The sequence below is a fragment of the Nipponia nippon genome, unplaced genomic scaffold (assembly GCF_047370975.1).
Source record: "Nipponia nippon isolate SJK-2023a ecotype South Korea unplaced genomic scaffold, ASM4737097v1 scaffold_9, whole genome shotgun sequence".
Taxonomy (NCBI): domain Eukaryota; kingdom Metazoa; phylum Chordata; class Aves; order Pelecaniformes; family Threskiornithidae; genus Nipponia; species Nipponia nippon.
The window spans coordinates 48,272,988-48,294,626 of NW_028262413.1; the positions used below are offsets into that span (position 1 = coordinate 48,272,988).

General features: G+C 53.5%; 1 long non-coding RNA gene across 2 annotated transcripts in view; it reads left to right on the plus strand.

Moving 5' to 3' along the window:
* The window catches only part of LOC148050331 (uncharacterized), a 50,159-nt gene that overhangs the window by 2,579 nt on the left and 25,941 nt on the right, over positions 1-21,639 (plus strand). The window contains exon 1 of one of the 2 annotated variants that reach the window (XR_015701722.1): positions 8,825-9,127. The exons of the other annotated variant lie outside the window; for it this stretch is intronic. This is a non-coding gene — a long non-coding RNA (uncharacterized LOC148050331). Of the gene's footprint in view, positions 1-8,824; positions 9,128-21,639 lie in introns of those variants that run through there. 2 annotated transcript variants of the gene reach the window in all.

The window sequence follows — 21,639 nt, forward strand, 5'->3', positions numbered from 1 at the left end:
GGGCCCTGCAGCCCCTCTGCACACCCACCCACCTGCGTTATGTGTCCCCCCGGTTCAGAGCTGTTCAAAACCAAAATGCATGCGTTTGAAGTTGAAGCATCAACTCCCGCTGAAGTTGGGGAGTTTTTGCTGGGGCTTTTGCTGTCGTGGTTGCCTCTGGCGTTGGTAGCGGTGTGCCACGGGAGCTGGGAGCGCTCCGCACGAGGCGTCTCTTGGGGTCTGCGGTGCTCCAGCTGTGCGCAGATGCTCCCGAGCTCCTCGGCACCTTCACCAGGGTTGGCGTCTCCTCTATGGGTGGGACCTCCTGTGATGTCCACGGAGCAAGCTGTGGCATCGCTCAGTGTCCTGTGACCTTGCAAGGGCAACAACACCCAGGTACGTGCCTGCAGATGAGTCCTCAAGCCCTCCCAGCGGGGCTGGTCTTCGCCCAGCTGCCGAGGCGCCGGCAGGCAGCGGATGGCGTTGTTAGCAGGTCTGAAGCCTGATCTTGAGCTCTTTGATGCTCTGAGCATTGATGTAGCTTTGGTTCATCTTTTTGTCATTGATATAGTGTGTTTATCTAAAAAGGAATCTAGTTTTCATTATTGCGGGTTCGGGGGCTTTTTGCTCTGCATGCCGATGAGTGGGAAGGGAGCCGTGCTGGAGCCCCTCCGGAGAGGCGGCTCCTTAAAATGCCCTCTGCAAATACACGCCTTAGACAAAACAGCTCTGCTGCCCGAAGGCATTTCAATCCGCACTGAACCTTCGCTGGAGGAAGGCAGCATATCAGAAAGCCAGGATTTCTCCAAGGCAAATGAATCTGTTCTCATCTGGTTTTCCTCTTTGATGCATTTTTATGTTAAGGGGCCTAAGTGCTCTTTTAATAGTTCTGGCCCTGTCAAAGAAGCTGAGGTTTCTTTGCTTTCTTGTTTCTTCCAAACTTCCCTCCACAAGGCTCCCTGACAGCTCCTTCTCTGCGATGGAGATTGCCAAGCCCCTGCGCTTCACCAGCCCTGAGCTGGGAATATCTGTAGCTTCCAACAGCGATGCTCAAAAATGCGTCGTGTCAAATTATTTGCCTCAATGACTGGGGGCTCCCGGGGGAAGCCCAGGCTCTTAATGACAACAGCAACAACAAAAATGAAGTCTGTCTGGTGTCGGTTGGGGGGGTGCTGGGATCCACAGGCTCGTGCCTGACTCGAGGCCGGTGCTGAGCTGAGCACCGAGTCCTTCTCAGGTCCCCCGGGCCCCGAGCTGCTGTGCCAGCCGGTCTCGGGTCCGCCTCGCCAGTTTGCTGCTCGCGAGCTGGAGAAAGGCAGAACCCGAGGGTGATGGGTGCTCGTGGTGCACCCGCATCCCTCTGCTCTTGCCCTTCTGGGCTGGGGCTGGCTGGGCCAGCTCTGGCCACGGGTTTTTGCAGCACTGAAGATGCTTCTCGTCCCTTCTCCTGCACACACCACTACTTGGTCCAGGGGCACGAGATGGGACGTATCGAGTTGTACGACAACCAGGTTTGAAGCTCAGCATCTTGCTGTGACTCAGAGGTCCTCACTTGATGTCCTGCTGTAGCTGTAGCTCTGCTGGTGGAGACCCGCTCGTGCTTCTGCAGTCTTCAGGAGGCCAGATAGGGACAGAGTAGGACAAGCAGGTGATAACCAGTGTGCACAGGAGGGCTGTTGCAGGCGCTTTTGGCAATAACCTTGGGCAGATGCTTTATTTATCACCCTGGGAAGCGTCCTTGCCTCCACCGTGGAGCTGGTGGGGGGGGCAGGAGGTCTCCTGTCTTGCCCTATGCTCCTAGAAGCACTTGCTGGAGGTCTCTGCAGCAGTGCAGCCTGCTTGGCTACGGGCTTTCTCCGCTCTCACATGGTGACCAAGGATGACAGGACTTCAATCGAAACGATCTGGGGGAGAGGCGGGTTCACAGCCGGTACCTGTCTGGTGCTGAGCTCGGTGCAACCCTGATGTCCCCCGGATGTCACCAACTGAGCTGGGGGCTGTCTCAGAAACCTCTCCTGGGGTGCAGCCAGGCTGGGGGTCCCTGCATCAAGGTGCCTTCGCCTTCACCTTCCTCAGTGCTCGCCGACATCCCTCCGCTCTGCTCTCGCAGAGGAATCGGGGAGATAGGAAACCTGTGGCTTCGCTTGCTTTAAAGAACAGCTTCCCTGGCCTCTTTCTTGCATGTGGGCTGCATTTTTAATTAGCTTTTTAAAATATAATTTTAAACTTTCTTCTGCTTGTGTTTTTATCTCAGCTTAGGATGCACAAAGCTTGACTATTTTGTTCTCAGAGTCAGCTGGATGATCAAGGTTTTTGCAGTCTACTAAATTATTAAAGAAAACTCAGTTACTCACTAAATATTATTGCTTCCATACTGTCAGGGAGAAGATCACAGTAATATTTTGTTAATTCAAACATCTTCCTTTTTCTCTGAGGCTGTTGATGACAGGCAAAGCGCTTGCATAATATACAAAGGTGCTCGTTACAGAAGGAGGACATAATTAATTTTAGCAGTAGCAATAAGTCTTCACTACATGCAAAGCAGCATCAGGGACGTGGAGCTGGCTAGGAGAGGCTTCTGCATGGCTCAGTTGAGGCTCCTGATGAACCGTGGGGGTAAAGTGTTTTGTGTGGCTGATGTGGTCGGAGCGTGGGTGACTGAAGACGGGCCGGTGGTCCTGGGATGTGCCATTGCCATCCCATTCAGCTGGGAGGCCACTGGTGTCTGAGTGGCATGTGCCCGATGGCGGGAGGCTTGTGGCAAGGCTGTGCCCCCTTGGGTTGGGGTCTCCCAGCTGAGCGGTACCCAGTTCCTGCGGGGTCCCTGCGATGATGGGGAAGGTGGATGTGCAGCTCACCCTGCCTCTCCCCCACGGTGATGGAGCGGTACCTGCCGTGGGTGCTCTTCCCCACAGTGATGGAGCAGTACCTGCCATGGGTGCTCTTCCCCATGGTGATGGGGTGGTACCCGCCATGGGTCCTCTTCCCCATGGTGATGGAGCGGTACCCGCCGTGGGTGCTCTTCCCCACGGTGATGGGGTGGTACCCACCATGGGTGCCCTGCCTCTGCCCCACGGTGATGGAGCGGTCCCCACTGTGGGTGCCCTGCCTCCCTTGGGGTCTGCAGGGTGCAACCCTTCCCACATCCCTTGACCCAGAATCACTCAACTGCTCTCATCCCTCTGGCACTGCTGGGGGGGGCAGAGGGATGCGTTGCCCCCGTGCCCACCCGTGATGCTGAGAGCCACGCGTGGAGCTGCAGCCTGGGCAGGCAGGGCTCTGTTGGCATCAGCATCACTGGGGGGGTATGGCCGTGCCCTGCCTGCACTGCAGGCATCGCCGGTGGGACGGTGGCACATCCCTGGCACAGGGCAGCGCCTGCCAGGCTGAGCCCGTTTGGTGGTAATGCTGCCATGCACGGCCCGGGATTCGTGCGGCTGTGTGGCAAGTTGGATTTTCACACCAATGTTTTTTGGTTGGTTTTTTTTTTTTTTCAAGTCGTTACAAGCTAAACAGCTCAAATAGTCTTCAAGGTGAAATCTGCTTTTCATTACTCCGTAAGGGCACTGCGGCTTCATTTTCATAAGTTACATTACCATATGCAGCATTATAGTGCTTTGCTCTGCTACATATTGTCAACATTAAATAACCTCTTTTTGTGGTTACATCATAAAAATTCTTTAGATCTTGGAAGCAGACTGTGAATATTTGCATATGTATATCTTTAATTTTCGCAGAACAGGCTGGCTACCAGATGGGTGAACCAAATAAGCCTCCAACATTTATCTGAAAGTTAGACGTTTTCCTGTGTTGTTAACCGCAAAGGAAACTAGGTGGTTTTCAGCCATGCTGAGCCGCTGCCAGTCCCTAACCTTCGAATATTTTCGCAGGGAGGGGGAAGAGGGAGGGAGCCTTTTCCTTCAAACCAGATGGCCGTATGGAATCAATAAAAGGCAGTTTTCAAAAGTTTGTTTACTTAACATTGAATATAATATGCCTTTGTGGTCCCTTTGCACAGCAGAAAAATGTGATCCAGCAACCGAGCTAATGAGTACGGGGAACGCGGCACAAACCGGGGGACGAGCCTGCTCCGGTTATTGGCTTTTTTTCCTTCTTTTTACCCCAGGAGCCGACGGGCTCGGTGGCCAGCTGGCACCCTGGGCCCGCTGCTCCGCAGCCCCTGCCGAAACCCCGCGTCCCCGACCCGGGGCCGTGGGGGTTCATCCCAAAGGACCTGCTGGGTTTTGGGGGGAAGGCGCTCTCCCTGGGAACAGAGGGCAGGAATTATGGGTTTTTTTCTAGTTCCAGACCCAGATGTCAACGTTTGGGGTGTAATGATGTTTTTTTGGGGTATAAGGGTGTTGCCCCCATTCCCACCCACGTCCCTAAAACCCGAGCAAAAGACAGGCTCGGCTCTCCGCTGTGTGTGAGAAATGTCTGAAAACGTGTAAGGTATTAATCTTCTGCCATAATTATTTTTAAACATCCCAAATTATACGAGTAGTACAGCAAAAAACAATGTAGCCTTGTCTTGAAAGCAGAGACTCTCATTACGGCAATCTGTCATCTGTTAATTCATTAGAGCCCTGACAGAAAGAACTTAGATCAAAACTATTTTAAATGATTCCTGATGACACACAATGGCAAATTTCAGCCATTATTCCGGAAATGTAACATCGTTCCTTCTGCTGCCTTCAACAAGGGGCCTTCCGCCGATATTAATTGGCTTCTAAGTGGCTGCATGTGTTGTGTTTGCGTTATTGCTCCGATGCCTGGGTTGACACGCTATTTGAGCGAGAAATCTTGTACTTGTTAAAGGGACCGATCCGGCCCCGAAGGCAGAGCGCGGCTGGCCAGCGGGGGCTGCGGCGCGGCACGGTGCGGTGCGGCCCGTCAGTCCCACACCAAAGCGCGGGAGACCGGTTCTCCCTGAGAAAAAGAATAACAAATATTAAAAATCTGTTTTTTTTTAAAAAAAAGTTTGGGTTGGGGTTTTTTTTCCCCCTAAAGATCCAAGCTGGATTTTAAAGCAAGTTCCAAGCTTTATTTTGCTTTTTTAATTTTTAGGGCATTTTGTGGCGTCTCTGCGGTTGTCCGCGTGGCCAATGAAGCCACCCGAGAGTCGGCATCTGCAAACCCAGAGGCACCAGGGTTTCTGCCGGCAGAAACATGAGGGTGGGTGAGGTGCTGGGCAGGTTCTAGGTACCGATGGTTGTTAATGACTTTATTTGTAAAATAGCATTATTTTTGTTCAAAGCAAGCTGCAGGAACTCTGGAACATTTTTAGATATTTTTCCTCCTCCATTTCAACATACCTTCCTGCAGAAGTTCTTGTGCGGATCCGCTCCTGCATGGCTCTGCCACGGCGAGCCTCTTCCAGCTTCTGCTTGTGGGTGCCTGACTTCATCTTCACTCGGGAATTCCGTCACATCCCCACGGCGCTCTTGGATTTGCTGGAAAGCCGTTTGCTGTCAGTGCACGAGCCCCTTTTGCTGTTTGCGGTAGGGTGCTGGGGCTCTGCCCCAGCCTCGCTCTGCCCGCATGAAACCTGGAAACCTGAAAAACATGGGGGAAAAACCCCAAGTCCCGTTGTTGACGCAGCCTGGTCCCGAGGTCAGAGCCTCTGTGGCTGAATAATGTGCAATCTCCTGTGGATGCTTTTCCCACGATTGAAACATGGTCCCGTTTCTCTAACAGACGCTGGTGCTGGAGAAAAGGAGAGGAAAAACCAAGTTTTGGTACAAAACTTGATAATCCAGACTTTTCCAAAGATTTCCATGTCGTGACACAGAATATCTTTATTCTTGCTGAGTGATGAAGGACAACGCGGTGGTGCAGGGGTGACAACGCGGTGGTGCAGGGGCTTTCCTGCTGCTGTGGAGGTGCGTGGGAGGGTGCTGCATTAGCTGGTGGCTGTCACAGCGATGCTTTGCCCTCGCGTGGTGCGTACCTGCCCGCTGCCTTCACCAGAGCCCTGCTCCACGGCTTTTCCCGGGACGTATCGGATAGCCCTCTGGCAGGTGATGGAGAAGCAGTAACGTGCTTGCAACGGAGGAAAAGTGGTTTTGTGAGTTGCCAAAAAAAATGTATTTTTGTTCTGCTGAAGTCGTCTCTGTACTTTTTCCAAGTGAAGTATATGAAAATCCCGCTCAAATGATGCGTGAGTTTCTTATGAATTGGGCTGAGAGCTGGGAAATTGCTATGTTTAATTAAATACCTTGATTTACTGAACTTGAGGTGAAGCCAAGTATAGCGACAGGCCGTTTTTATAAATTATGAGAAGATGAGGAAACCAATGATGATCCATAAAGTACTGTAGGGCCAATAAAAAAAGAAAAAGAAAGGATTTGAATACTCTTTTTGTGCAGCCAAGCCCCAAGCCATTGCTGGGCACATCCCAAGGGGCTCTTGGGAATGTGGCAGCGGATCGGCTTGGGGCAAATCCCACCCCATTGAAAAATGTCTTATTTGCTTTCCCTTGTGCTGCCCGTGGGCTGCCCGTCCCTGTGCCCATGGGTACAGGACTGAGGACAAAGTCTAGGAGGGGGCAGATGAAGAGGTTTTGGAGAGAAACAGCCTCCGGGCTGAAAATGGATGCGTGGAGATGGCTTGTGGCACATCACGGGTGGCAACTGCCACCCTGCAGAGCATGCCCTGGGGCTTCTCGAGCAAGCCCAGCGCTTGGCTGAGAGGTGCAGCCCAGTTCAGCGGGAGCAGCTTGGTCTGGAGGAGGAATTGGGAGGGAAGGATGCCGGCTCGGCTGGTGGCTGGAGGAACGATGCTCACACACGGCCGCCCCGGTGGTCTCGCCCATTGTGTTATGCTGTGGTCGGGTCTTTTTTTGTTTGCAAACGGGTAGGAAATATGCTGAACTGAATGGTGAGCACAGTCAGGGCTTGATTTGTCACTAAAGGTTTATGTGGGAACAGGAGGAGCCCTGCTCCGGAGGGAACCTGCAGCTCCGGAGATGCCAGGAACCCGTGCCTGTGTCGAGGGGTGACGGTACGACGATGTCCCCGCTCCCGCAGGGCTGTCCTTGCTGCAGGGATGGGACCGCTCTCAGGGACAGGGCTATTCTTGCTGTTAAATGCCCTCGGGGGACAAGATGTGAGAGCAGTTAGTCTTTGGTCCGTCCTGCTCTTGTGGCCAGAGCCATCCTTGCCTGCTGCATCCCCGTGCACCCCTGCGGCACCCGGTGCTCATCCCTGTGCGGCTGCCGGGGCCCGGTGCCGGAGGAGCAGGGCACCTTGGAAACTGCTGGCCCATCTAGGCCATAATTTCTGTACGAATCAAAGTCACCGGGGAGACCGGGTCGGGTGCAGGAGCACTTGCATCCAGTTTATTTATCTTCGGTGGCTGCTACCTTGCTGTGCATGAGCGTGACTCTTCTGCGCATAATTCAGTGTCTTTGTACCTTGTCGTACTTTAAATAGCACAGCGGAGCAGAGAAATAATTATTCTTTTTGGTTGGCTGGGGTTGAGTCTAAATCTGCACGAGCAGCGGCTGCTCGGGGACTTTCAGTGCTTGAGTCAGCGATCTTCTGACTTTGTAACTTCAGAAGGGGACAAGCGCTTTTCCTTTCTCTTTTTTTTTTTTAACAATATATAACGACAAAGATATAAATCTGTGGCAGCCCTGAAGCATAAATAGCAGCAGCGTGGCTAGCTTGCTCTGCCGCCCGTGACCCGGGAGAGGTCTTCACAGCTTTCTTTTCAGCTCTAAAATTGCCTCAGTCAGCTGTGACCGGCTTTGGCAAAAAGCAAACCAGCCCAGCGCCGGCCCCCCGTCCCTGGCGGGGGCACCTGGGTGATGCAGGGTAGGAGCAAAGGTGAACAGTGAATATCTGAGCCCCCTCCTTCTGGCCAGGAGAGCAGGAGAGGCCGCATCCAGCCCGTGACGAGGGGGCTGAAGGGAAGGAAGGTGCACGTTTGCTAATGAGCGCATTTAGTGAATTTGCGGGGGGCTGCCTGGCCGGGGAGGCTTCGCATGCTGCCGCAGGCTTCGGGTGCTGCGGGTGCCAGCAGAAAGAGCTGTGAAAATATCAGCTGTAGTGTTTACAGATTTATTTTAATTTTTTTTTTCTTGAGATGCTGTGATTATGAGCCAGACTTTTGGAGGCAGGAAGGGCCCGGCAGATGAGCACATCAATCACTTCTTTTATAAGCTTTTGAAGATTTTGCAAATCAATTTATTGCTTAGATAGCAGCCTTCCCAGGAAGGTAACAAACCTGGCACTGGGTCAGGCAAGGGGACGAGTGTGTGGCCTGAAGAGCCGCGCACAGCGGGCACGCTTCTCCTTCCAAATCCCAGGGTGAAGAGGAGTGCAGCCGGCCCCGCACCCTGCCCTTGCGTTTGCCGTGCCTGTTTTCCTCTCTCAATCCGGAGCGTTTGGGTTTGCTGGATGGCCTGATGCTCTGGGCAAAGCTGTCAGCTAGCGCCAGTCCCCCAGCGGACGCCGGGGACGGGAAGCGTGAGTTATCCCTCCCTCTGTGCACGTGCGTGGGCACGCACCCGCGCGTGTGATAAGGGCAACGGTGCCAGTTTCTGGTCCGCGCAGCCGACCCCGGCCGTGGAGGTTGTTGCGGGGATCACCTGGGGCAGCCTGTTCAGACCGAGCTCCTCTCCCACCCAGCACCAAGGGCATGTTTTTCCAGGAATGTGAAATATTCCACATACCAGGCATCAGTCTATCCGATGTCAGCCTGTCCTAACACCTAGTCTGATAACAATGTCTCTTTCCTGTAATTCAAATACTCTCTCTCCACCACGCAAAGGGGGGTTAGGCTGAGCACTAATTCAGCTGCTGGCTTTAGCTTGGGTGGTTTCCCTGGGATGGCTCCGTGTTCACCTGTGTCTCAGTCTCCTCTTGGTGAGAGGGATGCCTCGGCTCCAAAGAAAACCTCCGAAAGAAAACGGGAGAGCCTGGCTTTCCTTGGGAGGCTGAGGATGGAGACAGCTTCAGTTCTCATCAGGTCTAATTACTGTATAAACGTGCATTTAGTCATTTGCTGTACAGAGTAAATGGCTTTTTGTTTGCAAAGAGAGCGGAGCAGGATCTGGCAGGGCAGCAGAGAGCACGGCCGAAGCAGCAGCCGCCCCGGTTCCACGCCTCGGTGAGGCGTTTCCAAAGCAGCACGCGAGCGGCGGGTAGGTGGGTCATTCCGCAAAGGTTTGTGTGCTTTACTTTCATAAATAAATTCTAACCTGAGCTGCTGGTCTTGCATAGGAAACTCCACAGTTGGACTTCCAGTCTAGGCCAGTGAATAATATGGCTCTTTTAAAACGTCTTTGTAAAGCGTGTTGTATTTTTGAAGACAGCTAATGTATTTGGGAATGTCATTTAGTGGGGTTTTCCCTGCGCTTTCCTGTGCGTGCGGGAGGAGCGAGGGGACGTGGGCCTACGGGTCCCCTGGGTTTTGCTTCTGGGCTCCTCCGCTGCTGCCTCCTTTTTGCAGGCTGGCAGAGGAGTCCCAGGCTTTCTGACATCCATTGGAAGTCTTTGCCCTGGCTGTAATTTGTCTTCACTTGGGCAAAGCAAATAAGTTGAGCTGCTGGGTCGGTGCGGCTGCTCCTGAGCTCCGAGGAGGGGTGATAAGAAGCAGCAACGCTGAGCCGGTGCCTGCAAAGCCGGAGCCTCGGAGCCAGGCTCATCGTCCGTATTTATAGCCAATGCAAAATTGATCCTTGCTGTTTCCAGACTCTGCAGCCAATTAAACCTCTTGCTCCCTCTCCATTCCTGGGGCAATTACCACCTTGCGCCCTGTAACTTGCAGCTATGAGTAAGCCAAATTCAATTTTATCTAGAGTGTGCAACGTGAACTGTAACTGGGGAGCAGTTTCTTGCGTGCCGTCCCTCCCCAGCCTGACAACCAGTTTTACTACCCAGCAGGGAATAGACTGATCGCTCATTTACGGCTGCAATCATCTCCCTGTTACAGCATTAGGAAGGAATGAGCACCAAAAGCCATTATAATTAAGATCTCTCTGGAGCTGACAGTAGAAATAGATGGCATGTGGAGCTGGAGCTCTGTGGCTCAGCTGTTTCTTTTCGAGCTGTCACTGGAAAATTACAGAGGCTGACAATCATATTTTTAACGCAGCAGTGCTAAGTAATATATATCCACCTTGTGCCGGGGAGCGAAGAGGAGACGGGGGCTGGTGCTTTTGGAGCCCGCCCCGGGCACTGTGCTGGGCAGAGAGGGCTGAGCCGTTCCTGCCACGTCCCTGCCTCCCAAAGCCTGGCTCATCGTGGAGCTGAAGGTCTCGAGCATCATCCTACGGGTCAAATGAGCACCGCTGATGAGGGCGACCTGGCAACGGGGACCACAGGCATGGGATGGAGGGACTCGCACCCAGAGTTTTCCCTGGGGCTCTCAAGGGGAATGTCTTTGCAGCCAGAGCGGCTGCGGTGCGTTCCTAGAGACAGCTGGGAGATAAAAAAAAAAGCAATTAAAAATTCCCATGTTTTGTCTTCCAGTTGAGCATCTGAGGCTGCAGAGATGGCCTGGTGTGTTGAGACCTGTAGGTCTTCATACTTGAGAAACTATTGCTCAACAGGGATGTGTGATTGGAAAGAGCAGACGATGCTTTCCCAATAATTTCATAATAACGGGAGCCGCCTCCCCTGCCCCTGGACAGCAAATACCACGCGGTGATTTCTGTAATTGAGGGGTGAGGTGGGTTTGCTGCCTGTACGGACAGGGTGCTCAGCCTGCTGCCTGCACTGCCTGCCTGTGTTTTTGGCTTTTCAGAGTGATCTGTCTTCCCTCCCGCAGCGAGCTTTGCGTCTGGCGGGGCTGTGCCGCCATGCACCACCTCCCCACTCGCCACCGGCACGGTCCGAGCTGGGTGAGACCTCGTCCTCCTCGTTTAAATCAGATGTGCAACGCGTCCGGGCTGGTACTGTCTGCGAGGTGACGAGGTGCAGCAGCAAATTAATGGGGGGATGTGGCCGTGGCAGTCTTGCCAGCTGAGCTCTGCTCAGTGGGTGCTGACGAGGGAGGCCCACGGCACCCTCCAGGTCTTCCCAGTATGAACCAGGCTGGGATGCTCAACAGCTCTGCAGCTCAGTTGGTCTTTCTCCGTTGCCAAAGGCCGTTCATGCTCCCCTGCGAGCTGGACAGGGAGCAACCGAAGTCAGGCACTTGCTGTCTACGTTTCTCACTGGCAGAGCTATTTCTTTTAAATGCCTGATGCTGCGTCTCATCGCGTTGGGTTACCTCTTGCCACATACCCCCGTGAGCACACATGCTGTTTAAAGAACCAGCGCTCGGTATGTTATACTTCCTCGCCCTGTAACATAATACGCCATAAACACGGGTGGCCTTCCTTTTTTTAACGTCTGGGTCTTTAAGAAGATCCAAATTAAAATATAATTTGTAGATGGGGATTGCAGCAGTCTCTGGTTTGTTTTGGCGTGCTGGTGGTTCCCGGCACCGGGTCCTGCCGGCGGTGCTTGCGGTACGCTCCTGGCACACAGATATTTACGGCAGAGGCTGGTGTAACGCGACGCGCGGCACTCGCTGTCCCTGCAGGCAGCGGCGATGTGAGAGCGGAGAGGAGGAGGACGCACATAATCAGCCGGCGTATTATCACGAGGATCATTTTCTAATCGCCTTCCAGATAACCCTGGCGAGGCGGGCGCTGCTCCACGGCACTGCAAGTGCCCCTCTGCCGCCAGCCGGGGTTTTGCCGGGGGAAGGACGGGGGGTGACACCGTGCCCCGAAATGGCCGACGGACAGAAGCTCGGCATGTCTGGGGCCACGTATAGAGGAACATTTGGAGCCATCCCAACGTGCCACTCCAAGCACCCAACTGGTTTAATAACCAGGTGATTTTAGCCCTGGGAGCATTTATAGGCTGTGCAGATGGATCGGGGAGCGGGTTTGGGGGATCAGATGTAAGCCCTGGGGCCTCGCCGACCAAACGGTATTTTAGAGACTCTTCCTCTATCACAATGTTAAAAAGATTCAGAGCCAAACTGTCCTCTTCCGACAGCAAACATTGGATGAAAGTTTCTTTTTAAGCTGCAAATGAATTATTGATGTGATTATTCATTCTCATTTAAATATCTATTTAATGGCATTTAAATAAGTGTTCAGAACGTGTCAACAGTTTACACAATAATTTGGATTCTGAACTTTATACCTCTGTTTTCTCCCCACAAATAATTGAAGCTCATCCATTTTGAGTGACAATTGTAGATAAGTATCACTTTTTTTCTATTGCACATGTGCGTTATCTAAATATATTAAATCACTTACTCAATTTTAATTTCATTTGAATGATTAATCAGTTACTTGGCTATAATTATTTGTGTTAAGACATCTCCGATTAGAAAACAGAGCAGAGAGACAATTAGGAAAACAAGTCTGTTGAAAATCCGCCTGATCATCTTGCAGCGCGTGGTTTGGGATGCGGGAAGGTGTTACCGCTGCCGGCAGCCCAGACGCCGGGATGAGAGGCACAGCCTGCTGGGATAACTCAGAGGCTCCGAATACGTGCAGGTGGATGGGATAAACGTTCTTGTGTGATTCCCTTTGGCTCTTGGATTCAGCACAAGCTCTGGGGGTGACTTTCAGGGCAGGACGTGGGTGCACCCCAGCACGGAAAGGGGTTGGTGCCCCATGCGCATCACTGGGACCTCACTGATTTCAGGTGGCTTTAGCCACTTTGCGTGAGAGTGGGGTCCGGTATATCATTCCCAGATCAAAATGAAAACCTTGGCTTTAAAAACATGCTTCTGCCTTTGATCTTGTTTCCACACACGTGTAACTTTACGGCCTTTGCAGAATTGACTCCCGATGTGCGTCTCTCCAAAGCGCGCCTCACCTCCCTTAAGGTGGAGAGATGCTCTTGCAGCTGCTGTTGAGGTTTTATTTTGGGCTTGGTGGGGATTTTGCAGATTTCGATGAGTGCTTTAGTTCCCGGGTGGTTTACTGGTTCTTACCGTGCCATCCCGCTAAACTGCAGGAGATGGGTGCAGAGGGGAGGACCTCAAGGGCCACGTCGCTCTTGGCAAACGGGTGATGGGCTTGCTGGGATCATGGCAAAGCCAGGAAGGGAGCAGGGTGCTGGCAGTGGAGGCTAAATTAATTTGCTGAATTTTAGGGCCGTTTCCCTTCAAAAGGGTCTTTGCAAGTGAGTGACCCGTGGCCTGCGATCCGCCAGCCCGTCCCCTCCGTGTTGCCCCATCTTTCTTATTTTTTTTTTTTTTTTGTCCCAGAGATGTATCCCAGATGTCAGCTTTCTGTAACTAATTTTCCCCGGGTGTAAAACCCCGTGGAGAAACCTGGGAAGGAGAGAGCCAGGCAAACCCACGGAGCTGACACCCAGTGAACCATCGACATCCTTACTGGCCTGGGGCTGGGGAGACCCTGCCCTGAGCTATGGAAAACTGATTTAACCACAGGCACAAAGCCACCGGGAGAGCAGGATTATGCTCCTAATCCCTGTTCCTTCAGCCCCTATTTACCCTGGTCACCCTATGCCGCACACCGCTCTCAGGCTGCAGCTTTCAGGGGTGCGCTGTCATTAAAACACTGTAATTTTTTTATTTTTTGGAGGGCTGTGTGGCCAGGAAGGCACTGAGCATGCGAGCGTTAAAGCACAGCTGGAGTGGGAATTGCATGTTATATATCTCTCTCTCTATATATATATCTCTCTGGGCCGGAGCATTGAGCAGAGCCAGATGTTTCTCCCCTCCCGCGGCTTGTCAGCGTGCGGCGGCTGTTGTGTGCAGCGGTAGTCGTGTCGGTGGTAGGAGGAAGCAGACACACACTGGGGTCACGGTGAGCTCCAGCAGATCCCCACAAGATTTATGGCTAAGCCTTCCAGCTGGAATGCGTTTGAGGCCGGGATGTGCTGGTGGGGATGGATGTGATAGCGGGAATACGCGCGTCCCTGCGGGTGCTGCTTTAAGCCTGGTCTCAACCCTGGGCTGTGGTGGAGACCAACGGTGGGACCCCAAGTACCACGGGAGCTCAAAATGGGAAAACACTGGAGAAATCCCCCAGGAGAGGAGAATAAAGGGGCCCCTTTCCCAGAAAGATGGGATGGTGCTTGATGCCGCTCTGCCAGCGCCTTTCCCTCTGCCCATGGCATCAGGGCCGGAGCAGGATGCTCCCCTCCCCGTGGGCAACGTGCCGAGGCGAGCAGCCTGCATCCCTGCCGGCACGCTGCCCGGGGGTTTTCCCATTAATTACCCCCGGGGGGTTCTCCACTTACCCCGAGCGGCTGCAGCCGAGTGCCCTTCCCGGAGGTTTTCAGTCTGGTTCATGCTCTCAGTGGAGGCAGGAGGGGGTAACTGGGCTTCTCCAACGTTACAACTCTGGTCGGAAAAGCCCCGTGCACAAACTGCCCTGGCAGCATTCCCCCTGCGCAGTGGCGGCGATGACAAATGTCACTGACGTTGCCCTGGCCCTGTTGGCACCCCAGCCTGGCCGAGCCCCCCCAGCCTGCAAAAGCTCCGAGTTTCCCACCTCGGAGGTGTGGCTTGGCACTGCCTTGGGTGAAAATGTGGCATAATGAGCCAAAACGTGCACTTACTGGCACTCGCTGGACTGGAGCTGGGTGTCAGCCAAGGGTTTGGCCCCGTCTCCAGCAGAAGAGATCTTCCCTTCACCATGTTATCTGAGGAGAAATCTCCCTGGGCTGCGCCCCGCAGAGCCGTCAGACCCCGCTCGCCCTTGGCGCTGGGTTAAATCACTCTCCTTTGCAACCCTGGGTTCCCCCGAGCTGTCCCGTGGTGTTGCTGTAGCCGAAGCCCATGGGGCAGGCAGGGTGTGCTGCACCACAGCCTTGGACACACATCCCTGCCTTTTTTTAAAAAATAAATTCTCTTGGCTAGGAGGAGGAATGCTGGAGCTGCCCCAATGCTTCTTGTTGTTAAAGTGCCTCATCACTTTCTGGGCTCCTTTGGCTCAATAGAAAAATCAGGTTTTTATTTTGCTGATCATTACCAGAAGCAAAGAAATGGGTGTTTCTGTTCGAAGAGCAAAGTGGCTGCTGGGTGCTCGGGAGCTCAGGCAGCCGCTCGCACCGGCGCAGTGTCCGTACCGGGGCTGCAGCGGGGCAGGTACGGTAGCAGAGATGGGTTGTTTTGAGGAAGGTGCGTGTTTTGCGGCCAGCGTCACCCACACCAAAAGGAAGCGCTTTTTATACTCGTGCAAAGCATGTGGTGATGGTCAGGAGCAGCCGTACGGCCCCTGCTTTGCCCGGCACGGAGCGTGCAGCAGCCTGCGCTGCGGGGAGCATCGCAGGGACCCCGCTGTGGGGCTCTGGCTTCGGCACGCCGTGCCCAAGTGCTTCACTTTGCAAGGTGGAGGGGTGAAGGTGGGAAAGGCGCTGATCATTGTGGGAAAACAGAGCCCTTAAAGAGCCTGGAAAATTGCTCTGGGATTTGTTTAATCCCTGAATTTTAGGGGCTCCTTGTTCCTTGCCTAACCCGCAGAGCTGTTACGCCGGGGAGGGCAGCGAAGTCCGTGAGGCTGTTGAAGTGCAATCGATGGTGGGCTTGGGCCACGTTCTGGTCCCGGTGTTCCCATTGCCTGGAGTGGCTTCTCCCGAGACAGGAATGCGCACCGGAGCTTACCCGTTGCACGTGCTCCCCAGCGAAATCGGGAAGGGTCCCTGTGCTGGGCCGGCTGGCAGCTCCCTGCGAGCGCAGGGCACCCCGCTGGCCCCAGCTGGGCAGGAGCAGTGAGGTGCCGGCCCCAACACGTGCAAGGGGCACCCATGGACATTTGAGCGGGGTGGGTGTCCTTGGGGGTGTCCAGGAGCGCTGGCACTCATCCTGCCATTGGACAAGAGTGTGATACATGGAGCTTGTTTCTCAAATACCAGGCGTTTGAAAAAAGTCTCGGCTGTAACAAACCCCCAATATTTCCCACAATGCATTCCATAATGACTTCAGCGCATTGATGAGATCGACGCGGCATGGCTTCCCCTCCCCTGGAAGGAGGGTGTCCCGTGGGGCAGGGCTGCACGGGGAGGGGCTGCACCGCATGGGTGCAGCAAGCTCCAGCGGCAGCAGCCGTGGCATCCTCCTCCACCAGCGGGTCATGAAATTGCAGGCTCCCTCCTGCGAGAAGACAAAACTTGGGTGTTTGAAGCCACGGCCACGTGTCTGGGAGCTGCCTGCAGCAGGGCTGCCTGCTGAGACACCTGTGCTTGCAGAGGAGCTGGCATCCTCACCTTCCTCCCCAAATTCACCTGTTTGCTGATAGAGATTTCAGCAGAACAAGTGATATGGTGATCTGGCAAAGAGGTTTCTTGCATTAGTACAATGTAAAAAGCCACCACCATCTATCACCGAGCTCAGGATAAAGGAACACGCCGAAGCCTTCAGAAGCAAATTCACCCACGTTACCAGTTTTCACCATTACTTCCCAGTCTGCTGAAGGAGATGGTCAGAGCAGCTCGTGCAAAGAGGCAGCTTTCCTTTCGCTTCAGGATAGCCCCTCCAGCCCCTCCCAAGGCACTTGTTCACTTTTTTTTTTTTAAGGGGAAAAATATCTTCCATTTATCCTCATGGGCGGTTAATGGGATTGGTGTCACAGGGCTGCCCAAACCATCAGCAAGATGTGGGGGTCGGCAGGCTCCAGCCGCGGCGGTGACCCGGGGTGTTTGGCGAGCAGGCACTTTGGCAGCAACAGAGTGTTTTACCAGCTCTGTGCTTACTTGGTTTTCATTTTCTTTCTTACTTTTGTGGCTCTGCTCCATTAATCTTCTTTGTGGCATCAGTTTTCCGATGCCTCGCTGTGTAATGGGTTCGCTGTGTGTTTGCTTTTCATTTCTTGCTGAAGGGGACAGCTGAGAGGGAATCGGTGGCAACTAAGATCATGCATTTGGCTCTTCTCATCGTATCTTTCAGGCCATGTTTGCAAGACTTTTTCCTCTTGCACACTTTAGGAAGCAAAACTGGAATGATCCATAGGTGCACCCGGCTTTGACGCCGGAATCCAGGTCCGAGGAGGCTCGTGGCTGTAGGCGGTGGTGGTACGAGTGCCTGCAGCTATCGCCATGCTCTTCTGGTCCGTGGGTGTTGTAGGGATTGGGCCAGACTGATCCAGATGCTCTTGGAGCCCAGACGGTTGGGATAAAACTCCCTAACTCCGGCTCATTTTAATTACACCTTACACAGAATAGCAGCTGCCGAGGTGCAGCTTCCCGTCACCAGCGATGCTGTCGCCAGCCCGGGTACCTGCTTTGGCCCCGGCAGCAGATGCAAGAGCAGGGTTATGTGTCCCGAACAAGAGCCTTTCACATCCTCCCGCGTCTCCCGGGGTCTGTTGGGCAGCCAGGGCTGGCTCGGAGCGCCCTGGGGAAGCTGCGAGGCTTTCTCCAGGCCAATGAAGCTGGCTTTCCCAGCCAGCAAAGGCAACGTGCAGGAGCGGAGGCTGCCCAGAGCAGCCAGTCCGTACCTCACCTTTTCTGGGGTACCATCTATCCAAGTATCAGCCCGTACGCGTGCAGGAGAAAATCCCGGAGCATGAATTACCCGCTGCGAGATGCAGAACAGTGCTGTTGTTCCCAGCTGATCCCATTTAGGTAGGGATTTGTGTATGCGAACTCGTTTGCTAGAGCAGGCGGTGGGGCTGCGACCATCCGGACCGAATTGTCTTTTGAGAGCGGTTGGGAAGCGCCCGGCGTTGCTGCCTCCGCCGCCTCTCTCTGTGCAATAACTGGCTCCCGATCTGGGGGTGCCATGGGAAACGTCAGCAAAAATAAATCTGGCTAATCCCAAGGGATGACCAGGCGCAGCAGCAGCCCTGCAGTTCCAGGGAGATTAAAATAAAGTCTTGCATTACACCACTTGGAAGGGCTGAGATTTACTTGGAAACTGAATCACATTAATTAGCATTCTGCTAATGGCTGTTTTGTATAAATATAGTGTGCCTTAATACCAACACGAGTCACAGGTTGACATATTTAGATCGTTGATATCAAAGTCATTAACGCCTCTCCGTGGTAAACCTATTCTCAGTTGGGGCTGCAAATGGGATTCTCCTGAGCCAATCAATCTTACTAAAGCCTGAGCAGAGCCTGTTGATCTTTAGCCACCGAACGGATACGGCTTCCCAGAAATGTGCTTGCATCTGTCAAAATTATAAGCAGCTGGCAGCCGTAGACAAAGGTCGTATTTGCTGCGAGTGTGAAAATAGGATCTCAGGACAAGAAATGCTATTTAGCAGCGTATCAATTTGGGACGTGCTATTAATGTTACAGCACAATACGTGTGTGTGTGTGTGTGTGTGTGCGCGCCCATTCCTGCAGGCATTTATAGACACGTCAATTATATATTTATACGTAAAATTTCTCACGTATACCCTGTGGTCCTGGAACTTATCCAGGGCTTATTAAAACTTAGTCACATCAAAGGATGGGAAAGGTCTGCCTGAGTTTAGGAACTTGGAGAGCTTAACAATTATTTTGCACTAATTCACTCCTAGTTTATCATTCGTTATTGCCCTGATTAAAAGCCCCCCTGCTTGATAGCAGCAGTGAAGGTAACGGGTTCCTTTAAAAACTGATTTGGGGGAATTTCAGCATGGCAGGAGCATGCTACCATTTCTGAGAGGCCAGTGTACATGTTAGTCATGCAATTACCGCAATTATTGCACTTAGCAGAGCAGAGAGCCCTCCGCCGGGCTGTGCCAGGAGCCGGCACTTGGCCTGTGGGCAGCTCCCAAGGGCTGTAGCCATGCCGGGGGTACGGAGCCGGCAAGACCCGGCAAAGCCCCAACGCTGGTCGTGGACCCTGGGCTGGCTCTTGCCTGGGAGCAATCGGCAGCACTGATTTACGCCTCCGCTGCCAGAGGGGACGGACCGGAGCACGGGGCCGTTAATGCATATACATGTCCCAGCCCCGATGCATAGGGCTGGGAGGGATGGCGGGGTCGGAGCGATTGGCATCCCCGGGACGGCATCCCCTCGGCGTTTGCTGCCCTGGGATGAAGCAGATACCCTCCCCGGACAGCACGAGGCTCCCCGTCTGCGGTGAAGCCCCTGGCCGGGCGGGCTTGACCTGGTGCTCACGCTTTGAAGCCGAGAGCACGGTTTCATCTGGGGTTATTATTAGATTGCAGTGACAGGGATGAAACTGCGTAAGCCCAACTTCTGAAGTATGCAAATGCCTATCTCGTCCAGGAGACCTTGCTCGTTGGTGTAATTTAAGGCCAAGCATTTTAGCTTGGGAGTTATAATTTTAAATCATAAATCTCTATGGTACCAAAATCAGGGCACCACGGTAGTCGCTGCCTGCAGATCCCATGCTGGGGAGGGCGAGCAGATGCTTGGGCACCGAGCAGTCTGAGATGGCATCCCTGGGCGGGCCGTGGCCGTGGAAACACGACGCCTTTCCCTGGTGCCATTTCAGGTGAGGCTGTATCGTAACAGGGGTTATTCCCACCTCTCACTCGGGAGACCAGCCCTGACAGCAGGAGCATCGTTTGACTTGCATGACAACCTGAACACATGCCTTGTTTGCGTGCGCGGGGCCTGGGTCCAGCCTTGTCCCGAGGGAGGCTGGACCGAGCATCGCTTCCCGAGGGCAGCCTGCGAGTTAACACTGCTCCGGGGGGGATTCCCCCCCACACACATGCAGAGAGCTCAAAAATCACGGAATAAACTCCATTAAGCTGGCAAGGAGGGGAAAATGCTAGGCAACAAGTTGAAATGGCCTAACAATAGCGAGTGCTTATTTTGACAGCAGGGGTTTTTTTTCAGTTGGGAGGTTGTGCTTCTAATAAAATCTGCCCTTGGCTGGTGGATTTGAAATAACACTTATCTCATGGATCAAGCCAGATGGTATGTAACGCTGAGGTCCGTGTGCGGCGTGTCTTTCCTTTAATTATTCCTACCTCCTATTTTGGGTATTTGTTAGCGAGCCCTGAAGCGGCTGCAGATTGTAAACACAGGTTTTTAGAATTTTACCAATTGATAAAGGTATTAAATAAAAGCGAGTGAGAACCCTGGAAGCTGCATGAAAAGTCACTAGAGAGGACGGGGCTCAGGAAACACATTCGATGTGAACAAACATAAATATCTGTTAATTTTTTAATTCAAAAAGGAGATGTGGGAGTGGAAAAAATACCCGTCAGTATAAAAATGGCTGGCATAATTTGTTTTGTCAGAGTCCGGGCAGCTGGAGAGAGCTTTAGATACAATCCTCCTCCAAAAGAAATGCAAGCAGAGGAAAAGATTATCAAAAGAGGAAAGGCTTTAATAAACTGTGAAGCCCTGATCACCCACTGAGAAGCGAGGCTTAATTAGAAGCTTAAGCAGTTCTCTGGTTGTGCGCGCGGGCTCCGTGTGCGGCGGTGCTGTGCCGGGAGGTGCCGGCATCCATTGGCTCTGAACTCGCTCCTTTGGCTTTCCTGGGATGTAAACCACGGCCGTGCCTACCACCGAAACGTGGCACCGGCTCCTCCAGCTGCACCCGCATCCCGCAGGAGCGCGGTGCCGGCATCGCCAGCACGCCTGGGAGGCCAGGAATTGGGCTGGGAAAGGGGAAACCCTTTGGAGGAGAGCCTGCGCCTTGGCTCCCCGCTGGGTTTCCATGTTAAAGGCATCCTTAGGGACTCCACTCTGTCCCTTCCAGCTCTGCCTGTCCGGAGCCCGTCCTGGCACCCTCTGCACCAAGGGCATCGTCTGCATCAGCAGCTGCTGTTGGGATTATTACTTATTTTACCCAAGTGCCCGTCAAATGGAGAAGCTGTCTTTAGAAGGCTATAAATCGGGACGATTCATACATCTTTATTGCTCGGGCTCTCCTGAGTGCTGGAAGGGCACAACGGTGCATCTCTGGGAAGGGGTGCCCCGGTGCGCCGCTTTATCTGCTCACCAGCCGCGGGCTGGATTTCAATTACATCGAGCAACACGGTGCGGAGGTTATGCTTCCAGTTTCTCCAGTTAGTGGTGAATCAGGCTTGTTTGTATTGCCAGCTAATCTTTATGCCAGAGTTGTTAATACGCTCTCAACCTTCTTTAACTGCATACGCTGAGGTCCCCAGAAGTGCCGGCAGCGCGCCGGGACGTGTGCGTGTGATGTGGCTCATCGCTTCCAGCACGGCACCACCAGGTGCGTGCGCATCTTGGTGCGCCCATGCCCACTCGTGCTGTCCCGGGGTAGGTGGGCTGGATGTGGCCTCGGGTGCCGGTCCAGGTCAGACACCAGGGTTTTACCTGCTTGGGAAAAATCCAGGTTCTCTAGATGTCACACCTTGCTCCCTCTGGAAAAGTGTGTTGTAAAACACACGCTCCTCCAGCAGATTCTGTCTTGTCACAGAGCCAGCAAAGCCTTTTCTTTTTGCTTTCATGTGGAAATGAAGCGCATTTGCATCCACCGGTGAGATCCGTGGCAGAGGTAGCCACCGAGCATGGGGTGTGTCCCAGCAGTGCGATCCGTGCTGCTGGGTAGAGAAGACCGTAGCGATGTGCCACCTTGTCATCTTCCCGGGGTGGCCGTGTCATGACAGTGCTCGGGAGGTGCCCGAGGACACTCACAGCCTTTGCCACTGCCACCGTGTGTTTTACTTGAAAGCCTTGCTGCTCCCACACCAGTACAAGCGTGGGTGCTTTCTGCACCGAACGTTTGCCGTGTTGCAGCATCAGCCCGTGACTCACTTGCTCTCTCCGTGCCAAGGCCGTGGCGCTG